Consider the following 20644-nt stretch of genomic DNA (forward strand, 5'->3'; position numbering starts at 1 on the left):
GGTCTCATAAAGTGGGTACACTTAGTTGGGAAAAAATCTGGCGGTTGAGCCTGGTTCAGACCAAATCACCTCCTTCCACAACCATTGATGCAGGAACGGCACTTCCTTACAAAGTGATGCACCCCTGACCTTTCATGGGTTGTAGCAGTACAGATTTAATTTTTATTTTTTAAATTAAATTATTTTAAATTTTAGTTTATTTGACTCCTGAGAATTATGCGTAAAGCCCTTAGATCATAAATTTTCATTTTTGTTAATATTTTAACTTAAGAAAAAAATAATTCTGAAGATCTTAATATACACAAAAACTTACAAATATATCTGTCACCCCAGTGAATATGTGGTTAAGTCGAATTTTGGTCAAAATGAGTTAAGTTGTCTAAGAGAATCACAGAGGCAACATCTCAAAAACAGAGTTATTGCGATGTGTTTTTTCAACGGTCGGTGAACAATTAGTTAACTCTATTATCTAATTAGTGATAAGACATATCAAATTGGTGTAAAACAAGTAACAAGTTACCAACGTTTTGGTAGTATTGACGAAATTTCGATGATTTACCACAAACACCTGATTTTACATAAATGTTTAACAAACTTTAAAAGTTGTCCCCTGAAAAGTAAGGAATTTTGACTTAACCACATATTCACTGGGGTTACAGATATATACACATACATATAAGTTAAACCCTATACATACACATTGATATAAAGTTATACCAGCTGACTGCAAACTTCGCCGGGCTCTAGGATTTCTATTTTAGAAGGCTTTAGTGGGATTTCCTTAACTGCCCAAGAGCCCAAGAGGAGAAAAAAGTCAGTTACTTCACCCCAATTTTTGAATACTTAATGAAAATAAGATATAGTTACTAGTTAAAATTGATGATTCTCCCAGAGTAAGTTAGGGATAATACAAAATGGTGGCCGTTTCAAAACGTTAATTATTCATTCGGTTATTCTATATCACTAAAACTAACAATAACACTATAAAACCTAATAGAACATCATTCAAAGTAGAGTAAATTTTCTAAAATATGAGTCCTAAAAGAACTATTTACATGCAATATTTCCCAAGATATAGCTTTTTTAAAAAAGCAACATTTCATAAAAAAAATCAGAAGTTTGTGAATTCATTTAAGGAAATATATATCTCAGGAACTATTAGACGTAGAGATTTTTTTAGCTTTCAAATTAAAGTTATTTTAATGTGCTATAAAGTAGTTTTTGACGTTTATTTATGAAGTTTTAATATTTGTGAAAAATAAATTCAAGAAATGTTGATGCCAAGTTTTTTGAAAAAAACGCTAAATTAATGAAACAATATATCTTAGGAACCATTAGACGTATAGATGTCTGCCAGCACTCTAAATCAAAGCTATTTTAATGTATAATAAAGTATTTTATGACGTTTATATTCCTAGAAACAGGAGTTTTTATGATATTTGTATATGAATGTGAATTTTGTCCGAACAAGTAGAAATCAATTTAGTACAGCAAATATCATTAGAACTACTACTCCAACGAAGATGAATGTCATAAACTACTTTATAGTACATTCAACAATATTTAATTTGAGTGCTGGCAGACATCTATAAGTCTAATAATTCCTGAGATATAGATTTTCCAAAATATATTCACGAACTACTGATTTTTCTTTATTTCTTATTCATTATAAATTTATTAGAGTGCGTCGGAAGTTGGCTAAACAGTGGTTGCTGAACCCAGAGAAGTGCATATCATACAGTGAATTCCTCCCTCCTCCCCCCCTCCCCACGGTTAGTGTACTCCATGCATTTGGTGTCCCATAAAGTCGGGAGTGAACAATTAAATTCGATAAATTCAAGAATGAATTGCCTATAAGCGTTTTTAATATCGATGGTGACACATTCTAAACCAAAGAGCATCACTACTTTATGTAGTGAGGAAGCAATATTATACATATTTATTCATATTGAAGCAACTATTTAGCATTCACTTCCTCTTTGGAAAGCAGGGCGTCACGCTGAACAAAAAAGTTAAAAACCGGAACGACTGATTATTCTAGCCGTAATATTGCAAGTGATCTTGAACTCCTGCAGCTTGCAACATCGATTATGCAAACCTTATAGTGAGGAGAGATCCGCCATTTTTCATTAAATTCAGTTGACTTTATTATGGCATTTTTAGAAATAACAAATCTGTAATATATTTAGTTATTAGTAAGAGCATACACTAAATAAATCTTGAACGGTGTGCGCATCTCACTAATTTCACTTACCAGCCTAAAGCCGAAAATTTCAAATAATAAATTTTTATAATTTCAAAATAAGGTTCTAAGAATCGCAGAGGATGCCCCTTGGTTTGTAAGAACTAGCTAATTGTTTGGGGATCCACAAATGGAATTAATCATAAAACTCCACTTCCAGCTACCGGCAGTACCAAACCCTCTAATCCCACATCACCTCCCTTGAAGAATGGTGCCAAAAACTAAGGCTTAAAATAAATTCCAATAAAACCCACCAAATCACATTTACCCTTCGTCGTAAACCTATGACCTCCTGCCCCACAGTTTCCTTTAATAATACCCCAATTATTCCTGTCGAACAGATCCGTTACTTAGGACTACATCTGGACAAACGACTGAATGAATGAAACCCTCATTCAAGACTGAAAAGACAGGAAACTGCTCGTCGATTCCGACTATTACAACATTTACTTACATAGACAAACGGTTGAAACTTCCAATCTATTACAAAATACTGATCTACATGACTATAACAGGGCCTGTCTGGACATACGGAGCTGAGCTTTGGGGCTCCACTAAACCATCGAATTCCTCTCCAAATCTAATTCTCACAGTCCAAAATCCTTAATGCTTCTTACTTTGTCACAAATCAAATTATCCATCAGGACCTCAAAATTCCATATGTTGCCGATTTGGTCAGAACTAGATACCAATCCTTCCATGATAAACTTCCCAACCACCCAAACCCACTTATTTCTAACGTGGCTTCTCCTTCATTACCTAATAATCCTCATGGGTGTCTGAAAAGAAGATGGGCTCGAGATCTTCTCTAAAAATGTTTTTGGAGTTCTATCAATGGGTAGATTCTTCACATGTTTGTATCATGTCATTACATCACCTTCAGCAAATTTACTTGTATATATTTTTATAGTTGTAAATAACAATAAATAAATAATTTAAAAAAAAAATATTTATCTACTTCTGTTATTGTCATTACTACTATCTTATCAACTTTTCTCAAATTATTTTTTTTCCCCATTAGAGGTCAAATATTTATTTTATTAAATTTACAAATTTCATAGTTTTTGTTCTTAACTTTTCTTTATCTCTCATCTTACGCATTATCATTTTTATCTATTTATTTTATTTTATTTTTTTATAATTCAGCGTTATTATTCAAATTTGCTCAATATTTATAGCGTTTACCAATAGAATCCTAACATTAGAATTTTTTTTTGGAAACGGAAAAATTTAATTTTTTGTTCCAATTTTTGCCCTCCTGGTTCTTGATTTTTAAAATTTTTTTTTTCGAAAATCACAAAACATACGATTTTTTTTTGGTTTTATTCGAATTTTAAAACGAATCCAACAATCGATATGAAACTAGGTAACGTAAATAATTGTGTGATGCGTGCACTCCACCAGATTATTTAATCAAGATCTATGAAGTTATTGAGAATTTTTTATGCAGTATTTACTACGTTACAAGAATATTAAGAGATCTAAACACTATAGCTAGGAGAGAAAGGTACAAAATCCAACGATCGGGTAACATTGCACGAATATAGTAACAATAATGAAATACAATGAAGACTTAGAGAATCCTAAGGTTCGATGCTGATACTACTAATCGTTCTCTATATATATCTGCCGAGTGATACCCCTCCAAACCCAAATCTACTAAATATTAATGCAATCCTCCCATCTATGCTTCGGTCTACCCCTTAGACATTTACACATCGGTTCAGTACTTATTTATATTTTAGAGATCCGCTCGTTACTAATTCGACATCTTACTCGCTGCAATGTAATAACTAAATTATTTTTACCGGGTGCAGTCCTCTCACTTCAGGGTTGTATAGCTTTCAACATTATCCCGTTAATTCGTCGTTTTTCGGTTCGAATATTTTATGTTATTTTCAAAAACTGTTCTTCCCTAAGTAAAATATACCTCGTTTCGCATCCATAAAGAACAGTGAGAAGGATTGTAGTAATGATAATGGAATACGACTAATAAATTTTTGCCATCTCGTAAAACCAATATTGTGGACGAATTCGCTAACCCGAAATCAAATCGATAATATCTTGGTACAACACAGATGGCAAAATAGCATAATTAATGTAAGATCTCATCACGGGACAGGCCGTGGGTCAGATCATGAACTACTATTCGCGAAAATTAGACAAATCTTAATACAAAGAGGAGAGAAGATAACAGTGTTTGTTCCGAAAATTTTGATCCGTTATATAAAAAATCCTTAAATAAAAAAAAACTTCAATTAGAAACAATTCAGGCTCGAAATCAAAAACCTATTTGAAGCTTTAGAACCTCTAGATGAGGATGGTGAAGAAACTGAGAAGTTATTGGTAGTAGTATAAGAGCCGGGAAGAAAAAAAGGTAGTTTTTTCACCCCAATATCCGATTACTTTAATGAAATCTATGTATAGTTACTAGTAAGAATTCATGAGTCTGCCAAGTATAGGTACGGGGGAGTAAATAATGGCGGCTGTTTCAAAACCGTGAAAGAACATTAATTTTTCATTCAAAGCTCTATATCTTAACTACCAACAACACTAGTAAACCAAAGAGGACATTATTTAAAGTAGAAGGAATTTTCTGTAATATTAGCCCTAATAGAGCTATTTACTTTCAATGGTTCTCGAGATATAGCTTTTTAAAAAGCAACGTTTCATAAAAAAATCACTGAAAAATCGGTAGGTATTGAATTTATTTTGAGAAATCTATATCTCACGAACCATGTCACGTAGAGATTTCTATTAGCACCCAAATTAAAGCTGGTTTAATATACTATAGTTTATGACCTTTATATTCGTAGGAACAGTAGTTTTTATGATATTTGCTAAAATAAATTGATTTATAGCTTTTAGGACAATTAGTTTGATTTATGTAAAACTTTATTTCAGAAACAATTAGACGCACATATGTCTATGGTCTAAGCTAGTTCAGTTTACTGTAAAACAGTTTATAACGTTTATCTTTGTAGGATTAGTAGTTATGATATTTGACAAAATAAATTCACAAAATGGTTATAAAATATTTGATTGAAAACAATATATAGAACCATAAGACGTTCATATTTTTGCCAATACTTAATTTAAATTTAGTTTACTATAAAAATTTAACTTACTATAATCTAGTTTATGTCACGTATCTTCGTAGGGGTAGTAGTTTTTATGATATTCGCATATGAATATAAATTTGGCACATGAAAATTTGTCAGAACAACTATAAATCAATTGATTTTAGCAATTATCATGAAAACTACTATTCCTGCGTGGGTAGACTTCATAAATTACATAATAGTCCATTAAATTAGCTTTAAATTGATTGCTAATAGACAACCGTACCTTGAATGGTTTTTGATATATTGGTTTCTCAAAATAAATCCACTGACTGCTGATCTTTCAGTACATTCTGTACAAAAATTTTATGAAATGTTGCTTTTTAAAATGCTATATTTGAAGAACTATTGAAAGTAAATAGCTCTATTATGGCTCATATTTTAGCAAATTTAATCTCTTAGGTTTGCTTGTGTCGTTGGTAGTTTTAAAGATATAGAGCTCCGAATGAAAAAGTTAGTTTTTTTTTTTTTACGTTTTGAGACAGCCTTCATTTTTATTCCTCCTACTTGGCAGACTCATCAATTTTGACTTGTAAATTATACATAGTTTTCATTAAAGTAATAAAATATTGGAATGAGAAAACTGCCTTTTTTTCGGCAGAGTCAGCCGAAACGTTGGACATGTAATATGTGTTAATAAGGAAGGTTGAGAATAATTTTTATTATTAATAATGATAATAGTAATTAATTAATTATTATCAGAATACTGATATTCGTACAATGTTACATAGCATGCAGTTAAATCACTATAAAAGGCTCATTCACAGAGATACTTTGGGAGAAAATGAAAGAATTATGAGTCTAAAGTTATCTCCACTGTTTTGAAATGGATAAAATCTTTAAGAAATTCGATTCAATTCTATTCTAGTTGAAACTTGTTTCGAAGGACGAATCCTACATTTCTTGCTATTCTTAAATGAAAAAGTTTACGTTATGAAATCTATTTAAGATAGTGACGGTCGAAGCATCATAAATAACCGATGAAGTCAAGATCTATAATAGTTCTTCTTTGATACTTTTTTTTTAGAATGTTAATGTTCTGTCATAGTTAATAAAGATTACAGAAGAGTTCTTATAAGTAACGAAACATACATAATACAAGAGTCCGGTGGAAAAAATAAAAAAAAAAAAGTTATTTCACTACAATTTTTTATTACTTTAATGAAATATACGTATTATACAATCAATAGTCAAAATTGATGAGTCTACCAAGAATAGTTAGGAGAATACAAAATGATGGCTGTTTCCTAATGATAAACAAATTAATTTTTCATTCCAAGCTCTATATCTTTGAAACTACCTACAACACCATAAAAACTAATAGGAAATCATTTAAAGTAGATTAAATTTACTACAATATGAGCCCTAAGTGAGCTGTTTACGCTCAATAGTTCCCGAGATACAATCTTTTAAACAGCAACATTTCATAAAATTTATACTGAAAAATTAAAATCTATACCGCTAGAACCTGGTCATGAAGTACTGTTACTAGACGGTTATGTAAGGAGGTGATTTGGTCAGAATCACACTCCACCTTCAGATTATTACCCATTTAAGGTTACCCAATTTAGGAGGCCGAGTGGACCCCAGAAGGACATCAAGAACCCACAGGAGTTGACTCACGGCTACAGTGTAACAGAAAACAATTTTCTGCCCAGCCTTTATAAAAAATCCTACTTCTATGAAGATGAAAAATTACGTATAATTAATAGTCAAAATTGACGAGTCAACCAAGTATGGTTAGGTGAGTACAAAATGTTAATCAAATTGACTTCATATGTTTTAACTTGTTAACTTGAAAACTTGTTAGACCATCGTTTAAAGTAGAGTAAATTTGCTAAAACATGAGCATTCGAAAAAATTCAAAGGTTTCAGTGATTATTAAACAGGGAATAATCACTGAAACCTTCGAATTCCTCTCGTATCCAATCCTTACAATCCAAAATCCTCAATGCTCCTTATTTTTTTACTAATAAAACCATCCATAAAGACCTAAATGTTCCTTATGTAACCGATCAAGGCCGAAACCGATATTATTCCTTCCATAATAAACTCCCTAACCACCCAAACCCACTAGTTTCTAACCTTGCTTCCTCTTCCATCCTGGCTATCCTCCGAGGCGCCTGAAAAGAAGATGGCCTCGTGACCTTATATTGTAAAATGTTTTTAGAGTTCTACTACTGAGTAGTTTCTCTACATGCTGTATCATATCATTATCATTATGTTATTATGATCAAATTTACTTGTTGTATTTTTTATACATTTGTAAATATCAATAAATAAAAAAAAAATTAAATTAAATTAAAATAATTACTGAGTTATACTTTTTTTTCAAAAAGCAACATTTCTTTAAATATATAGGCTACTCTGCTACTGCGAGGAGCAGGTAGGTCAGACGACTGAACCTTAAAGCTGAAAATTGTAATTTTTGTAAATTGATTTATTAGCAGTAGTTCTATATTACGTATACATGTGCAACATCGGACTCCTGCTGCACAACTGTATGTTTTGCTCAAAGCGCAGGGAAAGGTGGAAATAAATATTTTTTTAAAAACGCTCTCTGTGTCTGCGTATGCAACCCAAATCAAAAATGAAAAGTCGAAGGAAGCTGATCCATCGTATCCATCTTACAAACCAAAATTCCAAAATCTTACATCGTTACTAAAATCATCCATAAAGAACATAAAAATCCATATGTTACCGACCCAGATATAAATACTTCCATAATAAACTCCCTAACCAACCAAACCCACAAGTTTCTATCCTTGCTTTCTCTTCCATTCCTGACAATCCTCCGAGGCTCCTGAAAAGAAGTTGGCCTCGAGTCCTTTTAATGTAGAAATGTTATTAGAATGAGGTAGTTTCTTTACATGCCTATTAAATACTATTATCACCAAATATAAATTTTATTAGATGTATTTTTATGTAAATACAGTTGCAAATGTCAATAAATAAATATTTTTTAAAAAATCATTAATTTCAGTACTGAACAACTTTTTGTTTTTAAATTTGGCTGTTCAATTGCACCCAGATCATTTTGCGAAACTTGGTTATTTTTACTGGGGACATGATACGTATTTATTTCAGTCAAAAACTCGAATTCGATTTCACAATCACAATACTTCCCCTTACTATATATTCTATATATGTAAGTGAATGTAAAAAAAATCTGGTAATCGTTCGATTTTATTTCAAAGAATTTTAAAATTCCAAATAGTACCAAAAGTAAAAAAAATCTCTAAATTTATAATTATAATGAAAAAATGCCAAGGATAATAAAAAAAAAGCTGATATTAATATATTCATTAGAGCGTAATCCAAAATAAAAACTTCATCAAATGCTTGTAAATAATTTTAAAATAGAGAATAGAGCTTGTAAGTTAAAGCTATAAACGGATCTTAAACAGGAAAATAACAGAACGTCTTTAAAATAATATTTTGACACGTGGACTATGTTAGTGCAATATATTGGAAGCAGATTTTAGAATAGAATGTCTGATTTAGTAAGAAGATGTTTATGAAACATGAATGGTCTATTTAAACAAATTATTATTTTCTCTTGATTATTTTTGACTTTGTTCCAAATTCATATATTAATAGATTTAGGTGCTTTTAAAAACAAGGATAGAGATAAGTATGTATATAGAATACTGTGGTTAGTTCGGGTTTATTAATTTTCTCATAAACGTTTTCATAAAAATAAGGAAACTAATAAAAAAAAATTAATATGGTATTTATATAACTGATAGACCTTAACTGACTATGGAAGGAGATGGTCAGTGGAGCGGTGTAGAAGGGACAAAAACTAATAGTACAAGAGCCCAAGAGGAGAAAAATAGCAGTTATCTCACCCCAAGTTTAAATTACTTTAATGAAAACTATGTGTAATTAATAGTCAAAATTCATGAGTCAGCCAAGTATAGGTAGGGGGAATAAAAAATGGCGGCTGTTTCAAAGTGATAAAAAAAACTAATCTTTCATTCGGAGTTCTATATCTTAAAAGTAGAAACAACCCAATAAAACCTAAGAGAACGTCATATAAAGAAGAGTAAATTTGCTAAAATATGAGCTCTAATAGAGTTATTTACGTTAAATAGTTTTCGAGATATAGCTTTTTAAAAAGCAACATTTCATAAAAATGTAGTATGGGACGTACTGAAAGATCAGTAGTTAGTGAATTTATTTTGAAAAATTTATATCTCAAAAACCATTGACGTACAGATGTCTATTAGCACTCAAATTAAAGCTAGTTTAATGGGCTATAAAGTAGTTTATGATGTTTATCTTCGTAGAAGTAATAGTTTACATGAAATTTGCTATAATAAATTGATTTATAGTCATTCGGACAAATTTTCATTTGCCAAATTCATATTCATATGTGAATATCATAAAACCTACTACCCCTACGAAGATAAGTGTCATAAACTACTTTATAGCAAGTTAAATTTCCTTTATTTTGAGTGTTGGCAGACATCTCTGCGTCTTATGGATCTAGAGATATATTTTTTCAAAAATCCAACATTTATACGAACAACTAGAAATTAACATTTTGTGAGTTTATTTTGTCAAATATATATTAACTATTTTATAGTAAATTTAACTAGCTTTAATTTGAGCGCTGGCAGACATCTGTACGTCTAATGGTTTATGAAATGAAGTTTTTTATTAATCAAACTTATTGTCCGAACAACTATAAATCAATTTATTTTAGCAAATATCATGAAAACTACTATTCCTACGAAGGTAAAGGTCATAGACTTCTTTATAGTCCATTAAAATAGCTTTAATTTGAGTGCTTATAGACATCTTTACGTTACATAGTTCCTGAGATATAGAATTCTCAAAATAAATTAACTAACTACTAATCTTCCGATAGATTTTTATGAAATTTTGCTTTTTAAAAAGCTATATCTCGAGAACTATTGGACGTAAATAGCTCTTATAGGGCTAATCTTTCAGCAAATTTACTCTTCTTTAAATAATGTTCTCTTAGATTTTCTAGTGTTGTTGATAGTTAAGATATAGAGCTACGAATGAAAAATTAGTGTTTTTTAAGATTTTGAAACAGCCGCCATTTTTTATTCCCCCTACCTATACTTGGCAGACTCATCAATTTAGACTATTAATTATACCTAGTTTTCATTAAAGAAATCAAAAATTGAGATAACTGCCCTTTTTTCTTTCCGGCTCTTGTACTATAGTTACAAGCAATTTATTTACCGACGTTTCGCACCATTTTGTAAGACTCCATTAGGGCTTTCATGTTATGTGGTGGTCTTGATATTTCCTGTTCAAATCGGACGTCTCAATTTTTTTCCCTTTATTTATTCATAAAATTCTTTAATAATTTATATTTAACTATTGTTTACAATTGTTAACTATAATAACTGTTTATTTTTTTTTCAAAGAAACGAAATTAAAGGTACTTTAGACGAAGATATTTTAATAGTTCATTATTTATTGTCTATTTCAATGATATTTAAGGTTTAATTTTTAATGTGACACGACGAGTTTATTCAAAATCATCATATAAACACATAAGCACTTCTGGGGACTAATTTAGAGACCATTTTGGGATACTAGGTTTTTGGACTTGGGGGACCTCAAAACATGTATTTTCGTCGAAAACTCGAATTCCAAATTTTCCACGATCGTAATACTTTCCCTCACTATATATTCCTTATATAGTTAAGCGAAAGTAAAAAGTTTTAAAAAATCTTGAAAAAAGCTTCTCCATATCTTTAATATGAATAAATAGGCCTGAATCACTCTAAATGAATATATATCAGATTTACTATCTAACCTATAATCTGTGATTTGACCGATTTGATGTTGTCCTTGAACTTGGATGAGTTGGGGAGAACGACTCTGCCATATTGATCCCAAAGGGAGAAGTTATGGAGTTATGGATATCCTCTCGCCATACCATGAAAACCTTGTTTTATAGCAACATGATGTTAGATGACTTCTTCCAGTATATGGGAGATTCTCAGAAGGAAAAATTTCAGCATCCAGTTTGTTGTGAAATGCAACTGTAGTCCTCTCTATGGAGGGCCTGGTATTTAAACTAGTTTTCAGAAATAAAGATCCATTTTTCAGCCTGAATTACAAAATTATGATTTTGATAGGAACACGTCAATGACCATAATTCCATGTGACTAACAAAACCAGCTACTCTAATTTGTTAGAAGATAATTTTATTTAAAAACCAAAGAAAACATATGAATTAAGCATTTACAAATTATAAATGAGGTTTAAAAAATTTAAGTATTCCTATCAACTATTCAAAAAAATAAAATATTATTTATAATAATTGACTGTATTATTGCAAATTATGAAGAAGATGGTCAGGGGTGCAGTAAAAAACTAAACAAAAAGATATGTATATATAGTTGACCGTAAAAATTGATATATAAGAAGATGGTCAGGGTTGCGGTCAAAAGTGAAACAAAAATAGTTTACAACTATTTATTTTCCGACGTTTCGCCCCACTTTGCAAGGCTTCATCAGGGCTGCTCAAAGGAATCGGTTGAACAGAAAGAAACAATGAAGATCAAGAAACAATCATTGTTTCTTTCTGTTCAACCGATTCCTTTGAGCAGTCCTGATGAAGCCCTATAAAGTGGGGCGAAACGTCGGAAAATAAATAGTTTTAAACAATTTTTGTTTCACTTTTGACCGCAACCCTGACCATCTTCTTATATAAACAAAAAATAGTTAGTAACTACTTATTTACCGACGTTTCGCCCCATTTTGTGGACCTTCGTCGGAGATTTTCCAGTTGAGAGCTTTTAAAACAGTGAAGCTGCACAAAGTGGGGCCTAACGTCAGGAAATAAATATATGTTAACTATTTTATTTATTTATTTTTTTTTTACACACCCCCATCTTCATAATTTAAAAATAAAATATCATAAAACTCAAATGTATTTCAGAATGTAGATATTTATGCTACTCGCTCAGAGTCACATAAATGTTTATTGTAAAAAATGTTATATTTTTGAGTTGGAAATTTATCACTTAAATACCTAATAGAAATATCCTTAATTAAGAAACAAAATATATTCAAACGAAGTAAAACTCCATCCATCTTACTATTCTTAATATGATACTTATTCGAATTTCAAAAATATTTAAGTCTAAGCCTATTGATAAAAATGTTTTTGCAAAATTGGTCAATTAGAGACATTAATAAATGGTAGCTGTCTTTAAAACTACCAGCAACACAACAATTTAACAATAAGCCATGTTTTCCAACGATGCCCAAATTTTACACCACACCTCAATAGCTTGGGACTAAGCCAAGATATCTCAAAAACCATTGGAAACGATGATAAGGCAATAGAATTGGTGTTTCAGTTTTTGAAATCACAAAATTTACTGACAAAAATATAACTTGATCAAATAAAATATAAATGGCGTTGATGACCAATAAAGTTTGGCGCCACTAAACAACCAAACAAACAAACTACCAGCAACACTAGAAAACCTAATTAAAGTACATAAATAAAGACAAGGTCACTGCTAGGAACGTTCAATGGTTTCCGAGATACTTGATTCTTTATTTGTAAAAAAGCCACATTCCATTAAAAAGTAACGAAAAATATGCAATTTTTCCAAATTTTGGAAAACCTATATCTCATTAAATCACAACAAGCACAGATGTTTATTAGTAATATACAGATGTCTAGTAGTGTCAATGCCTAGAGACAAGAGAAAAAATAGTTGGTTTGTTTTGATTTGTATTTTTCCTGTCTTCCGCTGTCTGCCGACCAGTGTTCGTGGATCCCTAAGTATTTTTATTCAGACAGTACTGCAGCTTTATATTTTAAGCGACATACCGAAATTTCTATTTGTATAGTTTTATTGTACTCTTTGAGGTGAAACATTTTACGTTTGCTTAAGTGTTGAGTTACAAGGAAGAGTTCAAAATGTGAAAAGCAAGAAACATATAACGATCCCTTGGTACAAGAGCCCAAGTGGAGAAAAAAAGTCAGTTATTTCAGCCCAATTTTGGATTTCTTCAATGAAAACTAGGTATAGTTACTAGTCAAAATTGATGAGTCTGCCAAGTATAGGTAGGGGGAATAAAAAATGGTAACTTTTTTCAAAACGTTAAAAAGAAACATATTTTTATTCGGAGATTCATTATCTCGAAAAATATCAGCAATATCCTTTAAAGTAGAGTGAATTTTCTGAAATATGAGCTCTAATAGAACTATTTATGTTCAATAGTTCCTGAGATATACTTTTTTAAAAAGCAGCATTTCATGAAAAATGCACTGAAAAATTGACAGTTGCTGAATTTATTTTGGGACAACTCAGGAACCATTCGACGTTCAATATTTTTATTTGTACTCAAATTAAACCTATTTTAATGTACTATGGATATGTATTTTTCAAGATATTTGCCAAAATAAATTATCAAAAGACTGATTTATAGTTGTCCTGACTAAATTTTTAATTTATGAAGACATATATCTCAGGAATCATTAGAAGAATAGATGTCTGTCAGCACTCAAATTAAAGCTAGTTGAATTTACTATTAAGTAATTTATAATGTTTATCTTCTTAGGAGAAGTACATTTTTTGGTATCAGACAAAATAAATTCACAAAATGCCGAATTACATGCATTTATGCATTTATATTGTCAAATATCGTGGAAACCCCCTAGTTTCTAATCTTGCATCCTCTTCCATTCCTGACAATCCTCCGAGGCGCCTGAAAAGAAGATGGCCACGAGACCAGCTAATGTAAAATGTCATTAGGGTGCTAACATTGGGTAGTTTCTGTATAAGCCTGTAATATTCCATTTTAACAGATATCAAATTTACTAAATGTATTGTAATGTACAGTTGTAAATATCAATAAATAAATTTTAATAAATTAAATCAAATGGTATCCTTGTTAAGTCTCAACAATCTTTATTTCAGTTACAGTCCAACGTTTCGGGCAATTCGACCATCCTGAAGTACAATTTTAAATATAAATTTAAGTACTATCAATGGGTAGTTTCTCTACACGCCTGTAACACTCCAATTTAACTTAGATCAGATTTACTAAATGTATCATAATGTACAGTTGTAAATAGCAATAAATAAATATTAAAAAAGAAATATATATCGTGGAAAATATTACTCCTACGGAGTAAAAGGTCATAAGTTAGTTTATAGTACATTAAAATAGGTTTAATTTGAATGCAAATAAAAATTTTGTACGTCGAATGGTTCCAAAGATTTCCCAAAATAAATTCACCAACTATCGATTTTTTAATGCATTTTATATGAAATGGTGCTTTTTAAAAAAGTATATCTCGGGAACTATTGAACATACATAGGTCTATTAGAGCTCATATTTCAGCAAATTAAATCTACTTTAAATAATATTGATGTTAGTTTTCAAGATATGGTGCTCCGTATAAAAATTTATTTTTTTTTAACGTTTTCAAAAAAGTAACCATTTTTTATTCTGTCTGACTATACTTGGCAGACACATCAATTTTGACTAGTAACTATACTATTTTTCATTGAAGAAATCAAAAATTGGGATGAGATAACTGCCTTTTTTTCTCCACTTGGCCTCTTGTACCAAGAGATCGTTGCATGTTTCTTGCTTTTCACATTTTGAACTCTTCCGTGTAACTCAACACTTAAGCAAATTTAAAATGGTTCACCTCAAAGAGTACAATAAAGCTACACAAATAGAAATTTCGGTATGTCGCTTAAAATGTAAAGCTGTGTTAATGTCTGAATAATAATACTTCGGATCAACGAATACTGGTCGGCAGACAGCGGAAGACAGAAAAAAATCATATCAAAACAAACCAACTAGTTTCTCTCTTGCCACTAATCATTGGCCCATAAAAAATTTCCTAAATTTATTTTCATAAGGGGAATTTGTTCATGTAACCACGTATAGTACTTACTTTCAGATTCTGTGAATTACTTCCAAATTTTGTGAAGTAACTTAAAAGTAAAGTAACTAAAAATTAATATATAGATCCTTATTAATATGTAATTAGAAATCATCAAATTTTTATTAAACTAATTTTATCGTTTAGTAAGTAAAAATGATTCATTGTATTTTACTATTAGCATGATTCATACTTAGGCAAATATATGAGTCATCAATGTTTTAAATAAATTACTTTTTTATATAATATTTTATTGTAACTAAAAATATAATAGTTTTTAATTATATAATAATGTATTACCTTATGATTTGTTTTATCCTAAAATATTTTCTTAAGTACAAATAACACATTCAATGTCTAGAACTGAGCACACTGCACTACGTGAACACCACCACACTGACGGAGGGGCCACATGTTTTCCAAACAAATCTTTCTTATCTTGTCTCTAGATAAGGAAATTCAGTTTTGACAATGTATTGTATTTTCTTTCTTTATCTATTGTCTGAAAGATAAAAATGCAATTATTACTATCTCGTTTCTATTTTTAATTTGACACACAAAAATCATTACGGAAATACGAAACAAAATAAATAAAGAGAATAGCAATTAGAATTAAATAAGAGCATATTAATGCTAATTTTAATTATTTCATGAATTTACTGCTATTTAATATGAAAGAAATCAACAATATTTTTGAACTATTTAAAAAAAAAATATTAGCGCACTTGCTCAGCCTCCACTGGATCTTATGAGCTCTGCTCTACCCCTCCACACGTGGGGGATAGAGTATGCTCAAGGATCCTCTGGTCGAATGTGTAAATATTGTATATATGAGAGTGTAAATGTGACTAGAGATTCTTTTATTTTTATCATTATTTTATTTATTTATTTTTTCATGCACATATTTTGATTATATTCATTTTCTGTTTGTATATATTTTAATAGAGATTTTATTTATTTTTATGAACTTTTTTTCCATTCTTATTTTATTTTAGTATGAATGTGATCATTCATCACTATTACCTATTGCCCACACCAGTGTGGCAGATTGTAATATCTACCAATAAATAAAGTTCGATTATAAAACAAAAAAAATTTAAAAACCAAGGTATCATTCGTTGAGTCACATTTTCTCAACCATTTTTATTTTTTATTTAAATTATTTTTGTTTTGTTATATTATCATACATCATTTGGTTATTAAGAAATTTAGGAAATGCCTAAGGAATGGAGGGAGGGAGTTTCTATTTATTCCTGTTCACAAAAAGGAACCGACGAAGGATAGAAATAACAATTGAGGAATCTCACTCCTTTCTGTATGTTATAAAATATTTACGTTAAGTTCGAAGAAATTATCGGTGATTACCAATGCGGTTGTAGGCGAAATCGATCAGCTATTGATCAAATGTTTTCATTATATCAAATATTAAGAAAAAGTTGGCATACAACGGAGTAGTTCATCAGCTTTATATAGATTTCAAAAGGCTTACGATTCTATTGACCGCTAGAAGCTGTATAATATTCCGATTAACAGGGAATACCAAAGAAGTTATTACGTTTCGTAGGAATGTGATAACTAGGGATATGATTTTTATGTTTTCACATATTTTTACCTGACCATGATATCTTCGATTCCTTAGTACCTAACGATGTTTCAAGACATTTCTTGCCAAAATTTTTATTTCACATATTTTTAAATATTTGGCCTTTTTTACATATTTTGTTGTAAATAAAATATTTTCTGAAATATTTGTGATCTTTTACATATTTTTAGATATTTTGTCCTCAATCACGTATTTCCTTAAATTATTTGTTCAATTGTAAATACATTTTTGGCGGCGACTACGTAAAATTCAAGAGAACACAAGAACTTAAAGGTGAAATTTATCATTTATCATAAATAGTGCGTTAAAATTCTATATTTTCATCTTTGAACACAAATTAAAAGCAGTGGCAATAATAAATTTTCACACAGAATTACATCGAGAATTTCTCAGAATCAATTAAAAAGAGCAAGGTTCTTATTCCTGTAGCATTTTCCTAGAATTTGTTTGTTTACTCCTCAATCCCTTTCTCTGTTTCCCATCTTCCCATGGTCCTTTCTCATCTTAGTCTTGTTTTACTCCCCTAGTTTAATTACAATTACTAATTAATATCTTGTTATTGAACAGCTATATTTTCTCTAAGTACATTTTTTGTACATATTTTAACATAATTTCTTTAAAATATTATTCATATAATATATAATAAATACATATTTATGTAACTTTTTTTAAGTTATAAAATTACTAATTAATTAGTAATTTATATTGTTGAATAATACATAATTTATAAATACATATTTTTTTAAATATTTGACAATTTATTAGCACATATTTATGTACATATTTCATATTTTTTAGCACATAAAAATCCTATCCCTAGTGATAACTGAAACGTTTATTAAGGTACGAATCCAGTAATCATTCTTCTGATAAATTCAAGGTTTGGTTTTGCGTTTAAAACAAGGCAATACTTCATCACCTAGGTTATTTAATCTGTCACTAGAATGCGTCATTAAAAGTGTGATAAATATCGAAAAGGGTTTAACTTTGGGTGGTAAAATACCGGTGCTTGGGTAGGTAAAAAATTATTATTTTATTTACTTTATTCATTTTTATATAAATTTTCACATATTTTAAATTATATTTAGCCTTAGTTTACGTTTATTTGATGTTATCTGATATCTAACTTTGCTACATTATTTTAGTTGTTTTTAGCCTTTTTAGCGCTGATGAAGCCCTGCAAAGTGGGGCGAAACGTTGGCTCACATTCAAAATCTTCATAATTTTTTTTAAAATTTATTTATTGATATATACAACAATAAAAAATACAACAAGTAAATTTGATCATAACGACATAAATATATGATACTACCCAGTAGTAGAACTCTAAAAACAGTTTACAATATAAGGTCACGAGGCCATCTTCTTCTCTTCATAATAATCTTTAAATAATAAAATTAAAATTTTACACAGACTGAAATAAATATATAAGTTAAGAACAAGTTGTATTACCCAATAAAAAAAAAATTGCTTAGATAAATAATTTAATTTTTATCCATTTTAGTCAACACACATTTTATTTTATTTACAAGTCCGACGTTTCGGCCAATTCGGCCATCCTCAGGTACAATCTTAATACAATTTTTGAACTAAGTGATTTAAAAGCTCAACTTCATACAGGCTATTCTGCTCAGGTCAAATCAGCAATTTCTAATTAGTCAATTTTCACATTAAAACAAAAATTAAAATTCATTTATCACAGTCCCTTATTTGTTAAAACTTTACTTAAACTTTTTAGGTTGTGATAAAATAAGGTCATCATTCAAACCTATAGGCATTGACAAAACAAGATTTTGTGTTACTTCTTGACCAATTTTACGCAATTTCTCATACAAAGTTTCTTTTATCACATTTTTTGAACAAAATTTTATTTTTTTCAGGTCTAATAAGTACTATAGTTGCTCTTTAGCATTAATGTCCAATGTGGTGGCGTTTTAAGCAGCCTCTGAACATTGCACAACATACATTCTTTCTGGTAAAAGAGCCTGGAAGAAAAAAAAGCAGTTATTGTAACCACAAACTTGGACTCTTCCATCTCCATGTATCACAGTGGCCCTCAGAAGTCGAGGCTGAAACTCAGTATTAGATGTTCCCCAAATGTAATTGCAAACACCACAGCCGAAAATATTAAATTTACTTCCATCTGAAAAAATAGCATTTTTTTCAGAGCTACAAGTCTTTATTAACAAATTATTTGCCTAACTCATGCTGTTTTTTTTTAGTTTATCCCAGTAATAAAAGGTTGTTTCCTTCAAACCCTACCATAATAATTATATTTGTGAATAAAATTTCTTACTGTTTATAAAATTATGGTGGTATTGGAAGTTGATGATGAAGGTCTCTCCCTACATTCCGGTGTATGTTCCTTTATTCTCTTTTATAAATTTTGACAGTCCTCCTGAACGAGGTTTGTTTAAAATCGAACCAGTATTCCAGAACTTTTTAATACTATTTCAAACAATATTGAAACTTATTATTAGCTAAATTCTTTAGAATATAATTTAATTACTATCATAATTTTTTTTTTAGAAACACCATGTTCAATTTTTTAACCATGATTCCATAGCAAATATTGAACAAATACTGAGTTTTATTGTTAAAATTTTATCATTTTTAATCCTTATTACTTCCCTATTGAAAGAAAAATGATTTATTTGTTTTGGCTAGAGCTAATGGTAAACATTTAAAATTGTGCCATTACTTTTTTGACCCTGAAAATTTACTTTTCGTATGATTACTTCTAACTCATCTTTGAATTTCAAATATTAATTGCTTATAGAATCTTATTTTCAAGGCCCACTCATGAATTAAATATTAGTCCTGGAAAATATCTTAATCCTAATTAAAATGAAATTAATAGAAAAAGGGGAGTGTGCAAATACTTTTTTGACCCACTGTAGATGTTTATATAAAAGGAAATGAGAAACAACACTAATTAATAGATATAGTTATCAAAAAATAAACTTCTTGAAACCGAAATCAATATTTTGTATTTATTTTGGGCTGTTGAAACTTCTACACATTAGAAAATAGTCAATATTACCTACTTTGTGGTGCACTTAATGTTAACTACAATTGGAGTGAAAATAGACATCTGTAGGTCTAATAGTTCCATGATATTTGTTAAAATAAATTAACAAAATCTTGATTTCAGAAAAAAACGTTTGGTTTTGAAAAATATTATCACAGGAACACAACATGCACTTAAAGGCACTACCCATGTTTGGAATTTTAGATTTATCATGGTCCTTGCTTTAAAGATAGGCACAATGTTCTGAATATTTCCTAAATTTACAATGTATTTAATTACTGTTATAATCATCTTATTTAAAATATTTGGAGAATGCACTAACTGTAATTAATGCAGTTGCATAAAAAAAGTCTCTTCTGATTTGTTTTATAAAATGATAAAATTACTCCTACTGGTAGGTAAAGTTACTGAATACCTGGGTAAGTATTCGAGTCCAGCTATGACAGCTATTAATTGTGTTATATCATGACTTTTTGAATTTGTGAGTATGTAGCAAACAGGGCAGTAACTAAACATTTTTTTTTTTAATTTAAGTTTACTAGCCAGTATACCTGTTTTCTATTTAAATGTAGAAATAATTCTCTAAACCTGAGGTCATCAAAGTGGTCAGTATAATATAATTAGGGATCAGTGTAATTCAATTGCTAATTTATTGACAGCAACTCTTATGCATTTTTTTTGCAATGTCACATGTAATCATAATGCAGTAAGTAAAGTTTAGCAAATGCAATAT

At 29.8% G+C, this 20644-nt stretch overlaps 1 protein-coding gene across 1 annotated transcript in view; it reads right to left on the reverse strand.

Moving 5' to 3' along the window:
• Window positions 1-15665, reverse strand: part of LOC106683715 (formin-2) — a 56041-nt gene extending 40376 nt beyond the window's left edge. Inside the window, exon 1 of the mRNA XM_067047401.1 lies at window positions 15578-15665. The gene's annotated coding sequence lies outside the window, so the exon portion shown is untranslated. The remainder of the gene's footprint in view (window positions 1-15577) is intronic.
• Between the last annotated feature and the right edge of the window lie 4979 nt (window positions 15666-20644).

The sequence above is a fragment of the Halyomorpha halys genome, unplaced genomic scaffold (genome assembly GCF_000696795.3).
Source record: "Halyomorpha halys isolate HHAL.00 unplaced genomic scaffold, Hhal_1.1 Scaffold507.1, whole genome shotgun sequence".
Taxonomy (NCBI): Eukaryota; Metazoa; Arthropoda; class Insecta; order Hemiptera; family Pentatomidae; genus Halyomorpha; species Halyomorpha halys.